At 38.0% G+C, this 23,644-nt stretch overlaps 1 non-coding gene across 1 annotated transcript; it reads right to left on the bottom strand.

Moving 5' to 3' along the window:
- Positions 1-10,041: 10,041 nt before the first annotated feature.
- On the bottom strand, positions 10,042-10,145 carry LOC112805041 (small nucleolar RNA R71). Its single transcript, XR_003203654.1, has one exon. It is a non-coding gene; the product is annotated as a small nucleolar RNA R71 (small nucleolar RNA).
- Between the last annotated feature and the right edge of the window lie 13,499 nt (positions 10,146-23,644).

Here is a 23,644-nt window from a genome sequence, read left to right as displayed (position 1 = left end):
GTGCGTGAAGAAGATGACAGGGGGAAAGCAGAGATTCAGAAGACAAAGCATCTCCAAAACTCCAACACATTCTCCATTACTGCATAACAATTACTTATTTTATGCTCTTTTACTTTTTAAAATTGAGGCTAAAGAATCCTATTGGTATCCTGGCTAAGAATAATAAGATAACCATAGCTTGCTTCAAACCAACAATCTCCGTGGGATCGACCCTTACTCACGTAAGGTATTACTTGGACGACCTAGTGCACTTGTTGGTTAGTTGTGCGGAATTACATAGTGTGAGTGTGATTTCCGTGCACCACTGACCTTTTGTTGATTGGAGATAAAATTCAGTCCCAACTTAGTGCAATCCCCCAGATCCTGTTTCAATACTGAAAAAAACCAGCCCCAGGTGTCTTTACATTCGTTCGGAACCACAGCATACGTAATTACAAAAAAGTGGTTGTTGGCATCTTGCCCCACTGCAGATAATAGCTGTCCACCATAGTAAACTTTGAAGAAACACCCGCCAACCCGATTAGAGGCATGCACCCAGCTATAAAACCCCTTTTACATGCATATAAACTTATATACAATTTGTCGAACAGTGGCAGCGACTCTGGCTGAGGTATGACATCAATCATAGCTGTGCTCCCTGGATTACTCCTGTGTAGTTCCATCAGATTGTCACGAAGCTTTCCATACTGAGCTTGTTCATTACCTATAACTATCTCTTTGGCAACCTTCAGTCCTCCGCTTATCATTTTCTCACTAAGATGTACATTGTACTCCTCTATCATATAATCCCTTTGTTTAGGCTTTAACTCAGGCTGAGTTAGTAGCCTTTTCACTAACTTTGATGTCACCCATTCTCTGCTAGCTAGATTACTGCCAAAATCTCTAGCACATTTGTGCTCATTAACTAGTGTCTTCACCTGATAACACCCCCAGCACTGTTCCAAGAGGTTAGAATCAACCAAGGACAATTCTCTCCTGCACATGCAGCCCTCACCCTCTTCTTTTCATTCTTTAGATACATCACATCCTTCCCTTCATACACAAAGTAGTCCTTTATTGCATTATTAAAACTTTCCATTGTGATGAATGTTTTCCCCACCTTAAATTCAACTTCCCCATATTCTGTCTCCTCATTGAAAGCATCAAATGCAGTCCTATTTTCATCATCATCAGACACCGGACTATTAAATGCTTCACTCTCATATTCATAAGACTTTTCATAATCTGAGTCTAGCTCTTCCCCAACAATATCAGAACTTGAGGTCATTGTATTCCCAGCCAGTCCATGTCTAGCCTCCACACCACCACCTGCTTCAGGCCCATCAATTACTGCACCTTCTACCCCAATTTTTTCATCCCTCAGAATATGTTTCCTCCTCCTACTAGAATACCTCTTGGAAGCCCGTTTCTTGGCTGTCTTTGGAGAATAATGATGAGCGGATAATTTATACACTTTTTGGCATTGTTTTTAGGTACGTTTTAGTAGGATCTAGTTACTTTTAGGGATGTTTTCATTAGTTTTTAGGCTAAATTCACATTTATGGACTTTACTATGAGTTTGTGTGTTTTTATGTGATTTTAGGTATTTTCTGGCTGAAATTGAGGGACCTGAGCAAAACTCTGATAGAAGGCTGACAAAGGACTGCTGATGCTGTTGGATTCTGACCTCCCTTCACTCGAAATGGATTTTCTGGAGCGACAGAATTCTAAATGGTGCGATCTCAACGGCGTTTGAATGTAGACATCTAGAGCTTTACAGAAATATATAATAGTTCATACTTTGTTCAAGCTTAGATGTCGTAAAATGGCGTCCAACGCCAGTTCCATGCTGCATTCTAGAGTCAAACGCCAGAAACACGTCACAAACCAGAGTTAAACGCCAAAAATACGTTACAACTTGGCGTTTAACTCCAAGAGAAGCCTCTGCACATGTAAAGCTCAAGCTCAGCCTAAGCACACACCAAGTGGGCCCCAGAAGTGGATTTCTGCATCAATTACTTATTTCTGTATACCCTAGTAACTAGTTTAGTATAAATAGAACTTTTTACTATTGTACTAGGTGTCTTTGACTGTCTAGTCTTTTGACCATTCGGTCTTTTGATCATTCATGGGGGCTGGCCATTCGGCCATGCCTGGACCATCACTTATGTATTTTCAATGGTGGAGTTTCTACACACCATAGATTAAGGTGTGGAGCTCTTCTGTACCTCGAGTTTTAATGCAAAGTACTACTGTTTTCTATTCAATTCATGCTTATTCTTATTCTAAGATATTCGCTGCCTTTCAACCTGATGGATGTGATGATCCGTGACACTCATCATCATACGTCCTTATGAACGCGTGATTGACAACCACTTCTGTTCTACCTTAGACCGAGCGCATATCTCTTGGATTCCTTGATCAGAATCTTCGTGGTATAAGCTAGAACCCTTTGCCGGCCAATCTTGAGAATCCAAAAAGTCTAAACCTTTTTTGTGGTATTTCGAGTAGGATTCAAGGATTGAATGACTGTGACGAGCCTCAAACTCGCGATTGTTGGGCATGGTAACAGACGCAAAAGAATCAATGGATTCTATTCCGACATGATCGAGAACCGACAGATGATTAGCTGTGCTGTGACAGAGAATTTGGACCATTTTCACTGAGAGGATGGGATGTAGCCATTGACAACGGTGATGCCCTACATATAGCTTGCCAGGGAAAGGAGTATGAAGGATTGAAGGAAGGCAGTAGGAAAGCAGAGATTCAACAGGGACTAAGCATCTCCATGCGCTTATCTGAAATTCCCACTAATGAATTACATAAGTATTTCTATCTTTATTTTATGCTTTAATTATTATAATTTTCGAAAACCATTATAACCATTTGAATCCGCCTAACTGAGATTTACAAGATGACTATAGCTTGCTTCATACCAACAATCTCCGTGGGATCGACCCTTACTCACGTAAGGTATTACTTGGACGACCCAGTGCACTTGCTGGTTAGTTGTGCGAAGTTGTGACAAAGTGTGATTCACGTCTGAGAGCGCTACCAAGTCTTTGGTGTCATTGTTGATGATCACAATTTCGTGCACCATGTTTTTGGCGCCGTTGTCGGGGATTGTTCGAGTTTGGACAACTGACGGTTTATCTTGTTGCTCAGATTAGGTAATTTTCTTTTCAAAAAGTTTTCAAAAATCTTTCAAAATTTTTCTTCTTTTTCGGTTTTCAAAAATTTATTTTCGAAAAAAAAACCAAAAAATTTATAAAATCATAAAAACCAAAAAATTATTTTTGTGTTTCTTGTTTGAGTCTTGAGTCAATTTTTAAGTTTGGTGTCAATTGCATATTTTTAAAATTTATGCATTTTTTCGAAAAATTCATGCATGGTGTTTTTCATGATCTTCAAGTTGTTCTTGGTAAGTCTTCTTGTTTGATCTTCATATTTTCTTGTTTTGTGTCTTTTGTTGTTTTTCATATGCATTTTTGCATTCATAGTGTCTAAGCATTAAAAATTCCTAAGTTTGGTGTCTTGCATGTTTTTCTTTTCTTGAAAATTTTTCAAAAATAAATCTTGATGTTCATCTTGATCTTCAAAGTGTTCTTGGTGTTCATCTTGACATTCAAAGTGTTCTTGCATGCATCATTGGTTTTGATCCAAAATTTTCATGTTTTTGGTCATTTTTGTGTTTTTCTCCTCATCATTAAAAATTCAAAAATAAAAAATATATTTTCCTTATTTCTCTCATAAATTTCGAAAATTTGAGTTGACTTAGTCAAAAATTTTTAAAACTTAGCTATTTTTTATGAGTCAAGTCAAATTTTCAATTTTAAAAATCTTATCTTTTCAAAATATTTTTCAAAAATCAAATCTTCTTCATTTTTCTTTTATGATTTTCGAAAAATTAAAATTATTTTTCAAAATCTTTTTCTTATCTTTATTTCATGATTTTCAAAAACTTTACTAATAATTAATGTGATTGATTAAAAAATTTGAAGTTTGTTACTTTCTTGTTAAGAAAGGTTCAATCTTTAAATTCTAGAATCATATCTTTTAGTCTCTTGTTAGTCAAGTAATCAATTTTAACTTTAAAAATCAAATCTTTTTCAAAATATCTTTTCCATCATATCTTTTTAAATTAAATCTTTTTTTCAATCATATCTTTTTATCTTTTAAAAAAATTTGATTTCAATCATATCTTCTTATCTTTTCAAAATTGATTTTCAAATCTTTCTCAACTAACTAAGTGACTTTTTGTTTGTTTCTTATCTTTTTCAAAACCACCTAACTACTTTTCTCTTTCTAATTTTCGAAAATTACCTCATTCTTTCCAAAATTCTTTTAATTAACTAATTGTTTCAAATTTTAATTTTAATTTTAATTCTTCCTTTAATTTTCGAAAATCACTAACCCTTTTTCAAAATTAATTTTCGAAAACTTCTCTCTCTCTCATCTTTTTCTATTTATTTATTTATCTACTAACATCTCTCTTCTACTCATAATTTGAACCTTCTATTCTCTCTGTGTTCAGATTTCCCCTCTTCTCATCCTTCTATTTCTCTTTTCTTCTACTCCCATAAAGGAATCTCTATACTGTGACATAGAGGATTCCATATTTTCTTTGTTTTCTTCTCTTTTATATGAGCAGGAACAAGGAAAAAGGCACTCTTGTTGAAGCAAATCCTGAACCTGAAAGGACTCTGAAGAGGAAACTAAGAGAAGCTAAATTACAACAATCTAGAGACAACCTTACAAAAATTTTCGAAAAGGAAGAGGAGATGGCAGCCAAAAATAATAATGCAAGAAGGGTGCTTGGTGATTATACTACACCTACTTCGAAGTTTGATGGAAGAAGCATCTCAATTCCTGCTATTGGAGCAAATAATTATGAGCTGAAACCTCAACTAGTTGCTCTAATGCAACAGAACTGCAAGTTTCATGGACTTCCATCAGAAGATCCCTATCAGTTTTTAACTGAGTTCTTGCAGATTTGTGAGACTGTAAAGACTAATGGAGTAGATCCTGAAGTCTATAGGCTCATGCTTTTCCCTTTTGTTGTAAGAGACAGAGCTAGAACATGGTTGGACTCACAACCTAAAGATAGCCTGGACTCTTTGGGATAAGCTGGTCACAGCCTTCTTGGCTAAGTTTTTTCCTCCTCAAAAGCTGAGCAAGCTTAGAGTGGATGTTCAGACCTTCAAATAAAAAGATGGTGAATCCCTCTATGAAGCTTGGAAAAGATACAAGCAGATGACCAAAAGGTGTCCTTCTGACATGCTTTCAGAGTGAACCATTTTAGATATATTCTATTATGGTCTATCTGAGTTCTCTAAGATGTCACCAGACCATTCTTCAGGTGGATCCATTCACCTAAAGAAAATGCCTGCAGAAGCTCAAGAACTCATTGACATGGTTGCAAATAACCCGTTCATGTACACTTCTTAGAGGAATTCCGTGAGTAATGGGATGCCTCAGGGGAAGAGAGTTCTTGAAATTGATGCTCTGAATGCCATATTGGCTCAGAACAAAATGTTGACTCAGCAAGTCAACATGTTTTCTCAAAGTCTGAATGGATGGAAAAAGGCATCCAACAGTACTAAAGATGCATCTTCTGAAGAGGAAGCTTATGATCCTGAAAACCCTGCAATGGTAGAGGTGAATTACAAGGGTAAACCCTATGGGAACACCTATAATTCCTCATGGAAAAATCATCCAAATTTCTCATGGAAGGTTCAACAGAAGCCTTAACAAGGCTTTAATAATGGTGGAAGAATCAGGCTTAACAATAGTAAGCCTTTTCCATTATCTTCTCAGCAACAGACAGAGAATTCTGAGCAGAGCTCCTCTAGCTTAGCAAATATAGTCTCTGATATGTCTAAGGCCACTTTATGTTTCATGAGTGAAACAAGGTCATCCATCAGAAATTTGGAGGGTCAAGTGGGCTAGCTGAGTAAGAAAATCACTGAAACTCCTCCTAGTACTCTCCCAAGCAATACTGAATAGAATCCAAAAAGAGAGTGCAAGGCCATTGACATAATCAAAATGGCCGAACCTAGGGAGGAAGGGGAGGACGTAAACCCCAATGAGGAAGACCTCATGGGACGTCTCCCAGACAAGAAGAAGTTCCCTATTGAGTACCTAAAGGAATCTGAGGCTCATATAGAGACCATAGAGATTCCTTTAAACCTCTGATGAGCGGATAATTTATACGCTTTTTGGCATTGTTTTTATATAGTTTTTAGTAAGTTTAAGCTACTTTTAGGGATGTTTTCACTAGTTTTTATGATAAATTCACATTTCAGGACTTTACTATGAGTTTGTATGTTTTTCTGTGATTTCAGGTAAATTCTGAATGAAATTGAGGGATTTGAGCAAAACTCTGAAGAAGGCTGACAAAAGGACTGCTGATGCTGTTGGAATCTGACCTCCCTGCACTCGAAATGGATTTTCTGGAGCTACAGAACTCCAATTGGCGCGCTCTCAACGGCGTTGGAAAGTAGACATCCAGGGCTTTCCAGCAATATATAATAGTCCATACTTTATTCGAAGAATGACGACGTAACTTGGCGTTGAACGCCAAGTACAAGCTGCTGTCTGGAGTTAAACGCCAGAAAAACGTCATTATCCGGAGTTGAACGCCCAAAACACATCATAACTCAGAGTTCAACTCCAAGAGATGCCTCAGCTCGTGAATTAATCAAGTTCAGCCCAAGCATACACCAAGTGGGCCCCGGAAGTGGATTTATGCATCAATTACTTACTCATGTAAACCCTAGTAGCTAGTCTAGTATATATAGGACATTTATCTATTGTATTAGACATCTTTGATCTCACCTTTGGTCTCAGTTTTGTTTTATTCTTTATCCTAGGAGATCATTGATCACGTTAGGGGGGGCTGGCCATTCGGCCATGCCTGAACCTCTTTTACTTATGTATTTTCAACGGTGGAGTTTCTGCACACCATAGATTAAGGGTGTGGAGCTCTGCTGTACCTCAAGTATTAATGAAATTCTATTATCTTTTATTCAAATCTCTCTTATTCTTATTCCAAGATATTCATTCGTACCCAAGAACATGATGAATGTGATGATAAGTAACCCTCATTATCATTCTCACTTATGAACGCGCGTGATTGACAACCACTTCCGTTCTACATGAAACAGAGCTTGAATGCGTATCTCTTAGATTCCCCAACAGAATCTTCGTGGTATAAGCTAGATAGATGGCGGCATTTATGAGGATCCGGAAAGTCTCACCTTGTCTGTGGTATTCCGAGTAGGATCCTGGGAATCCGAAAAGTCTAACCTTATCTGTGGTATTCCGAGTAGGATTCCGGTAATGAATGACTGTGACGTGCTTCAAACTTGTAACCTGCTGGGCGTTAGTGACAGACGCAAAAGAATCAAGGGATTCTATTCCAGTAGGAGCGGGAACCAACCGGTGATTAGCCGTACTGTGACAGAGTGCGTGAGCATTAGTTTTCACTGCGAGGATGGGATGTAGCCATCAGCCATGGGTGATGCCTCCAGACGATTAGCCGTGCGACTGACAACCGCATAGGATCATTTTCCCGAGAGGATGAAAGTAGCCACAGTTAATGGTGAACCCCTATACAAAGCTTGCCATGGAAAGGAGTAAGAAGGACTGAGTAGAAGCAGTAGGAGAGCAGGCGTCCTTGAGCCCTACAGCATCTCCATCCGCTTATCTGAAATTCCCACCAATGAATCTGCATAAGTATTCTATCCCTTTTATTATTCCTTTTTATTATTTATTCCAATAATCACAATTCCCCTTTTTTCTGCCTAACTGAGATTTACAAGGTGACCATAGCTTGCTTCATACCAACAATCTCTGTGGGATCGACCCTTACTCACGTAAGGTTTATTACTTGGACGACCCAGTACACTTGCTGGTTAGTTGAACGGAGTTGTGTCCACTCGTGCCAATTTCTAAAATCCAATTACAATGAATATAATCACAATTTCGTCCACCAAGTTTTTGGCGCCGTTGCCGGGGATTGTTCGAGTATGGACAACTGACGGTTCATCTTGTTGCTCAGATTAGGTAATTTTCTTTTCAAAAAAATTTTTTCAAATTTTTTCTTTTATTTTTCGTTTTTTTTCCAAACTATATTTTCGAAAAAAAATTAATAAAAATACAAAAAAAAATTAGAAAATCATAAAAATAAAAAATATTTTGTGTTCTTGTTTGAGTCTTGTGTTAATTTTTAAGTTTGGTGTCAATTGCATGCTTTTAAAATTTTTCTTGCATTTTTTTCGAAAATCCCATGCATTCATAGTGTTCTTCATGATCTTCAAGTTGTTCTTGACAAGTCTTCTTGTTTGATCTTGATGAATTCTTGTTTAGTGTTGTTTGTTGTTTTTCATGTGCATTTTTGCATTCATATTTTCCATGCATTAAAGATTTCTAAGTTTGGTGTCTTGCATGTTTTCTTTGCATCAAAAATTTTTCAAAATTATGTTCTTGATGTTCATCATGATCTTCAAAGTGTTCTTGGTGTTCATCTTGACATTCATAGCATTCTTGCATGCATCTTGTGTCTTGATCCAAAATTTTCATGTTTTGGGTCATTGTTGTGTTTTTCTTTAAAAAAATTAAAAATCAAAAAAATATCTTTTCCTTATTTCCCTCCAAAATTTCGAAAATTTTGGGTTGACTTGGTCAAAAATTTTCAAAATTAGTTGTTTCTTACAAGTCAAGTCAAAATTTCAATTTTAAAAATCTTATCTTTTCAAAATCTTTTTCAAAATCATATCTTTTTCATTTTTTTTATAATTTTCGAAAATCTCAAAAAATCTTTTTCAAAATATTTTCAAAATCTTTTTCTTATCTTTATATCAAATTTTCGAAAATTAGCTAACAATTAATGTGATTGGTTCAAAAATTTGAAGTTTGTTACTTTCTTGTTAAGAAAGGTTCAATCTTTAAGTTCTAGAATCTTATCTTGTAGTTTCTTGTTAGTTAAGTCAATTTTAAAATTAAATCTTTTTCAAAATATCTTTTTCAAATATATCTTTTTATCTTTTATCTTATCTTTTTCAAAATTTGATTTCAAAATATCTTATCTAACTTCTTATCCTCTTATCTTTTTCAAAATTTGATTTCAAATCCTTTTTCAATCAACTAACTAACTTTTTGTTTGTTTCTTATCTTTTTCAAAACCACCTAACTACTTTTCCCTCTCTAATTTTCGAAAATTCTCCCTCTCTTTTTCAAAAAATTCTTTTTGTTTTAAATTTTAATTTTAATTATATTTTGTCTTTGATTTTCGAAAATTACTAACCTCTTTTTCAAAAATTATTTTCGAAATCTTCATTCTCTTCTCTTATTCTATTTAATTAATTAATTACTAACACTTCTCTTCACCTCTCCTCATCCAAAAATCCGAATCCATCCTTCTTCTTTCTTATACCCCTTTCTTCTTCTACTAACATAAGGGAATCTCTATACTGTGACATAGAGGATTCCTCTTTCTTTTCTTGTTTTCTTCTCTTTCATATGAGCAGGAACAGGGAAAAGGGCACTCTTGTTGAAGTTGATCCAGAACCTGAAAGGACTCTGAAGAGAAAATTAAGAGAAGCTAAATTACAACAATCCAGAAACAACCTTTCAGAAATTTTCGAACAAGAGAAGGACATGGCAGCCGAAAATAATAATAATAATAATGCAAGGAGAATGCTTGGTGACTTCACAAAGCCAACATCCAAGTTTGATGGAAGAAGCATCTCCATTCCTGCCATTGGAGCCAATAACTTTGAGCTTAAGCCTCAACTAGTTGCATTAATGCAACAAAATTGCAAGTTTTATGGACTTCCATCTGAAGATCCTTATCAGTTCTTAACTGAGTTCTTGCAGATCTGTGAGACTGTAAAGACGAATGGAGTTGATCCTGAAGTCTACAGACTCATGCTTTTCCCTTTTGCTGTAAGAGACAGAGCTAGAATATGGTTGGATTCACAACCTAAGGATAGCCTGGACTCTTGGGATAAGCTGGTCACTGCTTTCTTGGATAAATTCTTTCCTCCTCAAAAGCTGAGCAAGCTGAGAGTGGATGTTCAAACCTTCAAACAAAAAGATGGTGAATCCCTCTATGAAGCTTGGGAAAGATACAAGCAGTTGACCAAAAGATGTCCATCTGACATGTTTTCAGAATGGACCATGTTAGATATATTCTATTATGGTCTCTCTGAATTTTCGAAAATGTCACTGGACCATTCTGCAGGTGGATCTATTCACCTGAAGAAAACGCCTGAAGAGGCTCAAGAACTCATTGACATGGTTGCAAACAACCAGTTCATGTACACCTCTGAGAGGAATTCCGTGAATAATGGGATACCTCAGAAGAAAGGAGTTCTTGAAATTGATGCTCTGAATGCCATATTGGCTCAGAACAAAGTGTTGACTCAACAGGTCAACATGATCTCTCAAAATCTGAATGGATTGCAACATGCATCCAACAGTACTAGAGAGGCAGCTTCTGAAGAAGCTTATGATCCTGAGAACCCTGCCATGGCAGAGGTTAATTATATGGGTGAACCTTATGGAAACACCTATAACCCATCATGGAAAAATCATCCAAATTTCTCCTGGAAGGATCAACAAAAGCCTCAACAAGGCTTTAACAATGGTGGACGCAATAGGCTGAATAATAGTAAGCCATATCCATCATCTTCTCAGCAACAGACAGAGAACTCTGAACAAAACAATTCTAATTTAGCCAATATAGTCTCTGATCTGTCAAAGGCCACTTTCAGTTTCATGAATGAAACAAGATCCTCCATCAGAAATCTGGAGGCACAAGTGGGCCAGCTGAGTAAGAAAGTCATTGAAACCCCTCCCAGTACTCTCCCAAGCAATACAGAAGAAAATCCAAAAGGAGAGTGCAAGGCCATTGATTTAATCAAAGTGGCCGAATGCATAGGGGAGGAGGAGGACGAAAATCCTAGTGAGGAAGACCTCCTGGGATGTCCTTCAAGCAAGAAGGAGTTTCCTATTAAGGATCCAGAGGAATCTGAGGCTCATACAGAGACCATAGAGATTCCATTAAATCTCCTTCTGCCATTCATGAGCTCTGAAGACTATTCTTCCTCTGAAGAGGATGAAGATGTGACTGGAGAGCAAGTTGCTCAATACTTAGGAGCTATCATGAAGCTGAATGCCAAGTTGTTTAGTAATGAGACTTGGGAAAGTGAACCTCCCCTGCTCATTAGTGAACTAAATACCTGGATTCAGAAAACTCTACCTCAAAAGAAACAAGATCCTGGCAAGTTCTTAATACCTTGTACCATAGGCACCATGAGCTTTGAAAAAGCTCTATGTGATCTAGGGTCAGGGATAAATCTTATGCCACTCTCTGTAATGGAGAAGTTAGGGATCATTGAGGTACAACCTGCCTTGTTCTCATTACAATTGGCAGACAAGTCAGTGAGACAAGCTTATGGAATAGTAGAGGACGTGCTAGTAAAGGTTGAAGGCCTTTACATCCCTGCTGATTTCATAATCCTAGACACTAGGAAGGAAGATGATGAATCCATCATCCTAGGAAGACCTTTCCTAGCCACAGCAGAAGCTGTGATAGATGTCAACAGAGGAGAGTTAGTCCTTCAATTGAATGGGGACTACCTTGTGTTTAATGCACATGGCCATCCCTCTGTGACAGAAGAGAGTAAGCATGAAGAGCTTCTCTCAGTTCAAGGTCAAGAAGAGCCCACACAGTCAAACTCTAAGTTTGGTGTTGTGAGGCCACAACCAAACTCCAAGTTTAGTGTTCAAATTCCATATCCAAACTCTAAGTTTGGTGTGGAGACAACACACTAAATTGATCTGATCATCTTGTGGCTCCATGAGAGCCACTGTCAAGCTATTGACATTAAAGAAGCGCTTGTTGGGAGGCAACCCAATTTTATTTATCTAATTTTATTTTATTTTGTTTTAGTGTTATTTTTGTGTTGAATTAGGTACATGATCATGAGGAGTCACGAAAAAATCAAAGAAATTAAAAACAGAGTCAAAAACAGAAGAAAAAATTTTTCACCCTGGAGGTAGCGCAGACTGGCGTTCAACGCCAGTAAGATGCATCTGGCTGGCGTTCAACGCCAGAACAGAGCATCTTTCTGGCGCTGAACGCCCAAAACAAGCAACAACCTGGCGTTTAACGCCAGGACGTGCACACAGAGGACAATCTGGCGCTGAACGCCAGAAACAAGCATGAAACTGGCGTTCAACGCCAGAAACATGCATTACATGGGCGTTTAACACCCAGAACATGCACCAATGGGCGTTTAAACGCCAGAATGATGCACGAAGGCATTTTACATGCCTATATGGTGAAGGAATGGTATTTCTTTTCACCTCAGGATCTGTGGACCCCACAGGATCCCCACCTACCTCGCCCTCTCTCTTTCCATTCATGGTCATCCCTTCTATTTTTCATTCACCACCTACATCTATCCACTCTTCCCCATAAACCCCACCTACCTCCATAAAATTCAACTTCTCTTTCCCACCCAATCCCACCCATATAGCCGAATCCATCTCCCCTCACTCAACTCCATTCTCTTCTTCTTCTTCTTCTTCTCTTCTTTTCTTTCTTGCTCGAGGGCGAGCAATATTTTAAGTTTGGTGTGGTAAAAGCATAGCTTTTTTTGCTTTTCCATTACCATTAATGGCACCTAAGGCCAGAGAAACCTCAAAGGGAAGACAAAAGCTTCCACCTCTGAGTCTTGGGAGATGAAAAAAAAAATATAAGCTGTCATAGCTCAGTGGTAGAACATATGGCTGCAACTAAGGGATCCCTGAGATACCTCAGGGAATAAGTTATCCTCCACACAAATATTGGAAGCAACTAAGGGTAGAAACACCAAAATTACTAGGAATCATTCAACAGAAGCAAGGAAGAGACATAGAGGAGCTCAAAAAGCACCATTGGACCTTCAAGAAGGCGCCACCCTCACTCAGGTGGATTCATTCCTTGTTCTTTATTTCTTTCTGTTTTCGGTTTTTAATGTTGTGTTTATCTATGTTTTGTGTCTCTACTTCATGATCATTAGTATATAACCATGCCTTAAAGCTATGAATAAAATCCATTAATCCTTCACCTCTCTTAAATGAAAAATGTTTTAATTCAAAAGAACAAGAAGTACATGAATTTCGAACTTATCCTTGAATTTAATTTAATTATATTGATGTGGTGGCAATACTTTTTGTTTTCTGAATGAATGCTCGAACAGTGCATATTTTTGATCTTGTTGTTTATGAGTGTTAAAATTGTTGGCTCTTGAAAGAATGATGAACAAAGAGAAATGTTATTGATGATCTAAAAAAAAATCATGAAATTGATTCTTGAAGCAAGAAAAAGCAGTGAAAAAGCAAAAGCTTGTGAAAAAAAAAAATGGCGAAAAATTGAGAAAGAAAAAGAAGGAGCAGTAGAAAAAGCCAATAGCCCTTAAAACCAAAAGGCAAGGGTAAAAAGGATCCAAGGCTTTGAGCATCAATGGATAGGAGGGCCGAAGGAAATTAAATCCAGGCCTAAGCGGCTAAATCAAGCTGTCCCTAACCATGTGCTTGTGTCATGAAGGTCCAAGTGAAAAGCTTGAGACTAAGTGGTTAAAGTCGTGATCCAAGGCAAAAGAGTGTGCTTAAGAGCTCTGGACACCAATAACTGGGGACTCTAGCAAAGCTGAGTCACAATCTGAAAAGGTTCACCCAGTTATGTGTCTGTAGCATTTGTGTATCCGGTGGTAATACTGGAAAAACAAAGTGCTTAGGGCCAAGGCCAAGACTCATAAGTAGCTGTGTTCAAGAATCAACATGCTTAACTAGGAAAGTCAATAACACTATCCGAAATTCTAAGTTCCTAGAGAAGCTAATCACTCTAAACTTCAAAGGAAAAAGTGAGATGCCAAAACTGTTCAGAAGCAAAAAGCTACAAGTCCCGCTCATCTAATTAAATTAATATTCATTGATATTTTGGACTTTATAGTATATTCTCTTCTTTTTATCCTATTTGATTTTCAGTTGCTTGGGGACAAGCAACAATTTAAGTTTGGTGTTGTGATGAGCGGATAATTTATACGCTTTTTGGCATTGTTTTTATATAGTTTTTAGTAAGTTTAAGCTACTTTTAGGGATTTTTTCACTAGTTTTTATGATAAATTCACATTTCTGGACTTTACTATGAGTTTGTGTGTTTTTCTGTGATTTCAGGTAAATTCTGACTGAAATTGAGGGATTTGAGCAAAACTCTGAAGAAGGCTGACAAAAGGACTGCTGATGCTGTTGGAATCTGACCTCCCTGCACTCGAAATGGATTTTCTGGAGCTACAGAACTCCAATTGGCGCGCTCTCAACGGCGTTGGAAAGTAGACATCCAGGGATTTCCAGCAATATATAATAGTCCATACTTTATTCGAAGAATGACGACGTAACTTGGCGTTGAACGCCAAGTACAAGCTGCTGTCTGGAGTTAAACACCAGAAAAACGTCATTATCCGGAGTTGAACGCCCAAAACACGTCATAACTCAGAGTTCAACTCCAAGAGATGCCTCAGCTCGTGAATTAATCAAGCTCAGCCCAAGCATACACCAAGTGGGCCCCGGAAGTGGATTTATGCATCAATTACTTACTCATGTAAACCCTAGTAGCTAGTCTAGTATATATAGGACATTTATCTATTGTATTAGACATCTTTGATCTCACCTTTGGTCTCAGTTTTGTTTTATTCTTTATCCTAGGAGATCATTGATCACGTTATGGGGGGCTGGCCATTCGGCCATGCCTGAACCTCTTTTACTTATGTATTTTCAACGGTGGAGTTTCTGCACACCATAGATTAAGGGTGTGGAGCTCTGCTGTACCTCAAGTATTAATGAAATTCTATTATCTTTTATTCAAATCTCTCTTATTCTTATTCCAAGATATTCATTCGTACCCAAGAACATGATGAATGTGATGATAAGTAACCCTCATTATCATTCTCACTTATGAACGCGCGTGATTGACAACCACTTCCGTTCTACATGAAACAGAGCTTGAATGCGTATCTCTTAGATTCCCCAACAGAATCTTCGTGGTATAAGCTAGATAGATGGCGGCATTTATGAGGATCCGGAAAGTCTCACCTTGTCTGTGGTATTCCGAGTAGGATCCTGGGAATCCAGAAAGTCTAACCTTGTCTGTGGTATTCCGAGTAGGATTCCGGTAATGAATGACTGTGACGTGCTTCAAACTTGTAACCTGCTGGGCGTTAGTGACAGACGCAAAAGAATCAAGGGATTCTATTCCAGTAGGAGCGGGAACCAACCGGTGATTAGCCGTACTGTGACAGAGTGTGTGAGCATTAGTTTTCACTGCGAGGATGGGATGTAGCCATCAGCCATAGGTGATGCCTCCAGACGATTAGCCGTGCGACTGACAACCGTATAGGATCATTTTCCCGAGAGGATGAAAGTAGCCACAGTTGATGGTGAACCCCTATACAAAGCTTGCCATGGAAAGGAGTAAGAAGGACTGAGTAGAAGCAGTAGGAGAGCAGGCGTCCTTGAGCCCTACAGCATCTCCATCCGCTTATCTGAAATTCCCACCAATGAATCTGCATAAGTATTCTATCCCTTTTATTATTCCTTTTTATTATTTATTCCAATAATCACAATTCCCCTTTTTTCTGCCTAACTGAGATTTACAAGGTGACCATAGCTTGCTTCATACCAACAATCTCTGTGGGATCGACCCTTACTCACGTAAGGTTTATTACTTGGACGACCCAGTACACTTGCTGGTTAGTTGAACGGAGTTGTGTCCACTCGTGCCAATTTCTAAAATCCAATTACAATGAATATAATCACAATTTCGTCCACCAACCTCCTTCTGCCATTCATGAGCTCTGAAAACTATTCTTCCTCTGAAGAGGATGAAGACGTAACTGGAGAGCAAGTTGCTCAATATCTAGGAGCTATCATGAAGCTGAATGCCAAGTTGTTTGGTAATGAGACTTGGGAAGATACACCTCCTTTGCTCATTAGTGAACTAGATACATGGGTTCAGCAAACTTTACCTCAAAAGAAACAAGATCCTGGTAAATTCCTAATACCCTGTACCATGGGCACCATGACCTTTGAGAAGGCTATGTGTGACCTGGGGTCAGGTATAAATCTTATGTCACTCTCTGTAATAGAGAAGCTGGGGATCTTTGAGGTACAGGCTTCCACATTCTCATTACAGATGGCAAACAAGTCAGTAAGACAAGCTTATGGCTTGGTAGAGGATGTGCTAGTAAAGGTTAAAGGCCTTTACATCCCTGATGATTTCATAATATTAGACACTAGGAAGAAGGAGGATGAATGCATCATCCTTGGAAGACCCTTCCTAGCCATAGCAGGAGCTGTGATTGATATGTTGACAGAGGAGAGCTAGTCCTTCAATTGAATGGGGACTACCTTGTGTTTAAAGCTCAAGGATATTTCTCTGCAACCATGGAGAGGAAGCATGAAAAGCTTCTCTCAATACAGAGTCAAACAAAGCCCCCACAATCAAACTCAAAGTTTGGTGTTGGGAGGCCACAACCAAGCTCTAAGTTTGGTGTTGAACCCCCACATTCAAACTCTAAGTTTGGTGTTGGGAGTCCACAACATTGACCTGATCACCTGTGAAGCTCCATGAGAGCACACTGTCAAGCTAGTGACATTAAAGGAGCGCTTATTGGGAGGCAACCCAAATTTTTTTATCTAATTTTATTTTTTATTTTATTGTTCTTTTATGTTTTCTTAGGTTCATGATCATGTGGAGTCACAAAACAATTACTAAAATTAAAAATAGAATAAAAAACAGCAGAAGAAACAGCACACCCTGAAGGAAGAGCTTACTGGCATTTGAACGCCAGTAAGGAGCATCGGGCTGGCGTTCAACATCAGAAAAGAGCATGAATCTGGCGTTGAACCCCAGAAATAAGCAACAATCTGGCATTTAAATGCCAGGATTACACCCTGAGGAGAGCTGGCATTAAATGCCAGAAACAAACATGGAACTGGCGTTCAACCCCAGAAACATGCTGCAGACTAGCGTTGAACGCCCAAAACAAGCATAGAACTGGCGTTTGACACTAGAAACAAGCATCAATCTGGCATTAAACTCCAGGATTGCATGCAGAGGGCGTTTTACACGCCTAATTGGTGCAGGGATGATAAATCCTTGACACCTCAGGATCTGTGGATCTCACAGGATTATCTCAGGATCTGTGGACCCGACAGGATCCTTACCTACCTCAATTTACTGTCTTTCTTCTTCACACAATCCAATAACACTCTTCCCTAAAAACCCTTCACCAATCACCTCAATCTCTGTTCCCCATCACCTCTTCACCACTCACATCCATCCACTCTTCCCCATAAACCCCACCTATCTTTAAATTCAAAATCTCTTTCCCACCCAAACCCACCCAATATGGCCGAACCTTAACCCCTCTCCCTCCACTATATAAACCCATCTATCCTTCTTCATTTTCACACAACACAACCCTCTCTTCTCCCCCTTAGCCGAATACACACCTCTCTCCCTCTCCTCTATTTTCTTCTTCTTCTTCTTCTCTTCTTTCTTCTCTTGCTTGAGGACGAGCAATATTCTAAGTTTGGTGTAGTAAAAGTATAGCTTTTTTGTTTTTCCATAACCACTTATGGCACCTAAGGCCAGAGAAACCTCTAGAAAAGGGAAAAGGGAAGACAGAAGCTTCCACCTCTGAGTCATGGGAGATGGAGAGATTCATCTCAAAAGCCCATCAAGACCACTTCTATGAAGTTATGGCCAAGAAGAAGGTGATCCCTGAGGTACCTTTCAAGCTCAAGAAAAATGAGTATCTGGAGATCCGACATGAGATTCAAAGAAGAGGTTGGGAAGTTCTAGCCAACCCAATTCAACAAGTCGGAATCTTAATGGTTCAAGAGTTCTATGCCAATGCATGGATCACTAGGAACCATGATCAAAGTATGAACCCAAATCCAAAGAATTATCTTATAATAGTTTGAGGGAAATGCTTAGATTTCAGTCCGGAAAATGTAAGGTTGGCGTTCAACTTGCCTATGATGCAGGAAAATGCACGCCCCTACACTAGAAGGGTCAACTTTGATCAAAGGTTGGACCAAGTCCTTATGGACATATGTGTTGAAGGAGCTCAATGGAAAAGAGACTCAAAAGGCAAGCCGGTTCAATTAAGAAGACTGGACCTAAAGTCTGTGGCTAGAGGATGGTTGGACTTCATCCAACGCTCCATCATCCCCACTAGCAACCGATCCGAAGTGACTGTGGATCGGGCCATCATGATCCATAGCATCATGATTTGAGAGGAAGTAGAAGTTCATGAAGTCATCTCTCTTGAATTCTACAAAATACCCGAAAAGCCCTCTACCTTGGCAAGGCCAGCTTTTTCTCATCTCATTTGCCATCTATGCTACTCAGCTGGAGTTATCATAGAAGGATACATCCTCATTGAAGAGGAGAAGCCCATCATTAAGAAGAGGATGGAGCAAACAAGAGAGCCTATTCATAGATCTCAAGAGACGCATGATGAAGCTCATCATCAAGGAATCCCTGAGATGCCTCAAGGGATGCATTTTCCTCCAAATAACTATTGGGAACAACTCAACACTTCTCTAGAAGACTTGAGTTATAACATGGACCAACTAAGGGTGGAACATCAAGAGCACTCCATCATTCTCCATGAGATTAGAGAAGATCAAAGAGCAATGAGGGAGGAGCAACAAAGGCAAGGAAGAGACATAGAAGAGCTCAAGGGCATCATTGGTCCTTCAAGAAGAAGACGCCACCATCACTAAGGTGGACTTATTCCTTAACTTCCTTGTTCTTATCTCTCTATTTTTTGGTTTTAAGCTTTATGTTTGTTTATGTTTTGTGTCTTTACTTCATGATCATTAGTATTTAGTAACTATGTCTTAAGGCTATGAATAATTCCATGAATCCTTCACCTTTCTTAAATGAAAAATGTTTTTAATACAAAAGAACAAGAAGTACATGAGTTTCGAATTCATCCTTGAAATTAGTTTAATTATATTGATGTGGTGACAATATTTTTGTTTTCTGAATGAATGCTTGAACAGTACATATTTTTGATCTTGTTGTTTATGAATGTTAAAATTGTTGCCTCTTGAAAGAATGATGAACAAGAGAAATGTTATTGATGATCTGAAAAATCATAAAATTGATTCTTGAAGCAAGAAAAAGCAGTGAAGAACAAAGCTTGCGAAAAAAAAGTGGCGAAAATATATATATATATATATATATATATATATATATATATATATATATATATATATAAAAGAAAAAGAAAAAGCAAGCAGAAAAATCCAATAGCCCTTAAAACCAAAAGGCAAGGGTAAAAAGGATCCAAGGCTTTGAGCATCAATGGATAGGAGGGCCCAAGGAAATAAAATCCAGGCCTAAGCGGCTAAATTAAGCTGTCCCTAACCATGTGCTTATGGCATGCAGGTCGAAGTGAAAAGCTTGAGACTGAGTGGTTAAAGTCATGATCCAAAGCAAAAAGAGTGTGCTTAAGAGCTCTGAACACCTCTAACTGGGGACTTTAGCAAAGCTGAGTCACAATTTGAAAAGGTTCACCCAGTTATGTGTCTGTGGCATTTATGTATCCGGTGGTAATACTGGAAAACAAAGTGCTTAGGGCCACGGCCAAGACTCATAAAAGTAGTTGTGTTCAAGAATTAACATACTTAACTAGGAGAACCAATAACACTATCTGAAATTCTAAGTTCCTATTGATGCCAATCATTCTAAACATCAAAGGAAAAAGTGAGATGCCAAAACTGTTCAGAAACAAAAAGCTACAAGTCCCGTTCATCTAATTAGAACTAATATTCATTGATGTTTTGAGATTCATAGTATATTCTCTTCTTTTTTTTCCTATTTTATTTTCAGTTGCTTGGGGACAAGCAACAATTTAAGTTCGGTGTTGTGATGAACGGATAATTTATACGCTTTTTGGCATTGTTTTTAGGTAGTTTTTAGTAGGATCTAGCTACTTTTAGGGATGTTTTCATTAGTTTTTATGCTAAATTCACATTTCTGGACTTTACTATGAGTTTGTGTATTTTTCTATTATTTCAGGTATTTTCTGGCTGAAATTGAGGGACCTGAGCAAAACTCTGATAGAAGGCTAACAAAGGACTGCTGATGCTGTTGGATTCTGACCTCCCTGTACTCGAAATGGATTTTCTGGAGCTACAAAACTCCAAATGGCGCGCTCTCAATAGCTTTAGAAATTAGACATCCAGAGCTTTCCATCAATATATAATAGTCTATACTTTGTTCAAGCTTGGATGACGCAAATTGGCGTCCAACGCCAGTTCCATGCTGCATTCTGGAGACAAACGCCAGAAACACATCACAAACCAGAGTTAAACGCCAAAAACACGTTACAACTTGGCGTTTAACTCCAAGAGAAGCCTCTGCACATGCAAAGCTCAAGCTCAGCCCAAGCACACACCAAGTGGCCCCCAGAAGTGGATTTCTGCATCAATTACTTATTTATGTAAACTCTAGTAACTAGTTTAGTATAAATAGAACTTTTTACTATTGTACTAAGTGTCTTTGACTGTCTAGTCTTTTGACCATTCGGTCTTTTGATCATTCATGGGGGCTGCCCATTCGACCATGCCTGGACCATCACTTATGTATTTTCAATGGTGGAGTTTCTACACACCATAGATTAAGGTGTGGAGCTCTGCTGTACCTCAAGTTTTAATGCAAAGTACTACTGTTTTCTATTCAATTCATGCTTATTCTTATTCTAAGATATTCGCTCCGTTCAATCTGATGGATGTGATGATCCGTGACACTCATCATCATCTGTCCTTATGAACGCGTGATTGACAACCACTTCCGTTCTACCTTAGACCGAGCGCATATCTCTTGGATTCCTTGATCAGAATCTTTGTGGTATAAGCTAGAACCCTTTGGCAGCCACTCTTGAGAATCCAGAAAATCTAAACCTTGTCTGCGGTATTCCGAGTAGGATTCAAGGATTGAATGACTGTGACGAGCTTCAAACTCGCAATTGTTGGGCGTGGTGACAGACGCAAAAGAATCAATGGATTCTATTCCGACATGATCGAGAACCGACAGATGATTAGTCGTACTGTGACAGAGAATTTGGACCATTTTCACTGAGAGGATGGGATGTAGCCATTGATAACGGTGATGCCCTACTTACAGCTTGCCATGGAAAGGAGTATGAAGGATTGAAGGAAGGCAGTAGGAAAGTAGAGATTCAACAGGGACTAAGCATCTCCATGCGCTTATCTGAAATTCCCAACAATGAATTACATAAGTATTTCTATCTTTATTTTATGCTTTAATTATTATAATTTTTGAAAACCATTATAACCATTTGAATCTGCCTAACTGAGATTTACAAGATGACCATAGCTTGCTTCATACCAACAATCTCCGTGGGATCGACCCTTACTCACGTAAGGTATTACTTGGACGACCCAGTGCACTTGCTGGTTAGTTGTGTGAAGTTGTGACAAAGTGTGATTCACGTTTGAGAGTGCTACCAAGTCTTTGGCGCCATTGTTGATGATCACAATTTCGTGCACCAAATAACATGGACCACCTTTACTTGGTCCAGGCTTATCCCTATTTTTTGTTGGGCCATCCTTGCTTAAATCCTTATTTGGGCTAGACTTAAACTCACCATCTGGTCCATCCTTCACCTCCCTAGCTGGACCCTGACTAGCTCTCTTTCTTGGTGACACCATTTTCTTCTTCTTTTTCTTCTATCTCTCCTTCCTTTGCTGTACCTCACTATCGTCACTACTATGAGTCTCTTCATATTCTGGAGGAGGTGGATTATATGGCTCATCCTCAGTTGTTTCATACCCATCACCTGAGGAAGATGAGTCACTCATAATAACCTCCTCAGCTTGCATCTCCTCATCCACAATTTTTGGCACACTAACTGGGTGATCAAAGTAGATATAAATCTCGTTTGTCCCCTTGTTTTTAATCTTGTTAGACCTCATGTCATTTATCTCAGTATCACCCCTCATTACATGTAAGCCAGATTCCAAATCAGGTGCCATGCAATCAAACCAAAACATAGTCTTGACTTTTCCATCAACATATTCTAATTTGCCCTGTGCATTTCTCTTAAAAATTCCACCATGATGGAAAACAGGAACTACTTCAAGCTCATCGATCTGGAAATTATTTTTATTAATCAAAATTCAATTCATGATAGTTTAACATCACTGTGCCAATCATCTAAACATCTAAACTATTGACAATTAACATCAATTATTTAAAAAATTAACTAAAAAAGTTCAAAATCCATTCAGCATCACAACATTTATAAAAATAAACAACCAGGCAACCCATTTCAACATACTGAACACTAAGACACCAACATACAATTTAGGAACAGAGATTGGATTAGAATAATGTTTTAGATACCCAAATTCATTACTAACCTGAATGCCGACACAAGCTGCCTCCTCCACTACACGACGTCAGTGACTCCGTCAAGTGTGGCGTTAAAGGAGTCCTCCGAGTCCTTCCTGACGGCCTTGTTAGCACCCTTGTCAGCACCAACACTTGCTACTTCCACCACTCTCTTTCCTATCGCGTGAAGAAGGTTGAGGGGTTTTGGTTATTCTGTAAATTTGAGTTAGGGCTTGGGAGTTATGAGGGTGAGAATGACGTTTGCTTCTTATTAACCTAGCAACGATATCGTTTTTTAATGTGATAGGGGGACAAATCGACCCCTGTCCATTATCCCTTATCCACGTTGGCACTTAACTCTGGGTTAACTGACAAATCAGCGCCGGTAAATGACACATCAGCTTTTTCCGTCAACTATAGACGGGGGATACATGGGAGGGAGCGCGATGAGTAATTTTTCGCATAAATAAAAACTGGTGTGGGTTAGTTTTTTGGTAAGGAATCGCGTTGTCCTAATTAAAAATGAACAAAAACCGGTTGGATGTTTACTCTTATTTTTTCCCATGAACAGAAGTGAAAGTAGAATCAGTTTAATTCTACGAGAGTGCTGTTTTTTATTTTATTTTTTTCTAGTTAATTACGTGCACTTTTTCTTATTCTATTGGTCATCGCCAACTGGAAGTCTACTTCTCTCAATCATGAAAGAATTCAGTTATAACGATAATTTTTATAACGATAAATAATATTTGAAAAAAGTTTAGGAACAAAAATAATTCAGTTATAACTAATAATTTTTTTTAATTTAACTTTATTTATATAACTTTTTTATTTTTTAGTTTTTTATCTCATTCTCTTATCACTTAATTTATTATATTATATTCTTAACTATTAAAATATAACATATTATATATTATTGAGACTTTTTATAATTTAATTTTTATATATATATTATTTTATTAAAGACTAATTATAATAATATATTAATATACTTTGAATGTCATTAATGTTAATTGATTTTTTTGTAATAACCACTAATTTATTATTTTTTTATAATATTATAGAGGTTGGAGTAATCTAAATTTTAATTATCATTAATTTTAATTAATTTTTTATAATCACTAATTTATTGTCTCACTTACCTAATATTTGTTTCATATTTTTTAACGTGGAATAATAATT

Source organism: Arachis hypogaea, chromosome 5, assembly GCF_003086295.3.
Source record: "Arachis hypogaea cultivar Tifrunner chromosome 5, arahy.Tifrunner.gnm2.J5K5, whole genome shotgun sequence".
In the NCBI taxonomy this organism is placed as follows: domain Eukaryota; kingdom Viridiplantae; phylum Streptophyta; class Magnoliopsida; order Fabales; family Fabaceae; genus Arachis; species Arachis hypogaea.
Note: the sequence above shows the minus strand (reverse complement) of the source record. Positions and strands in the feature narration are given on the sequence as shown.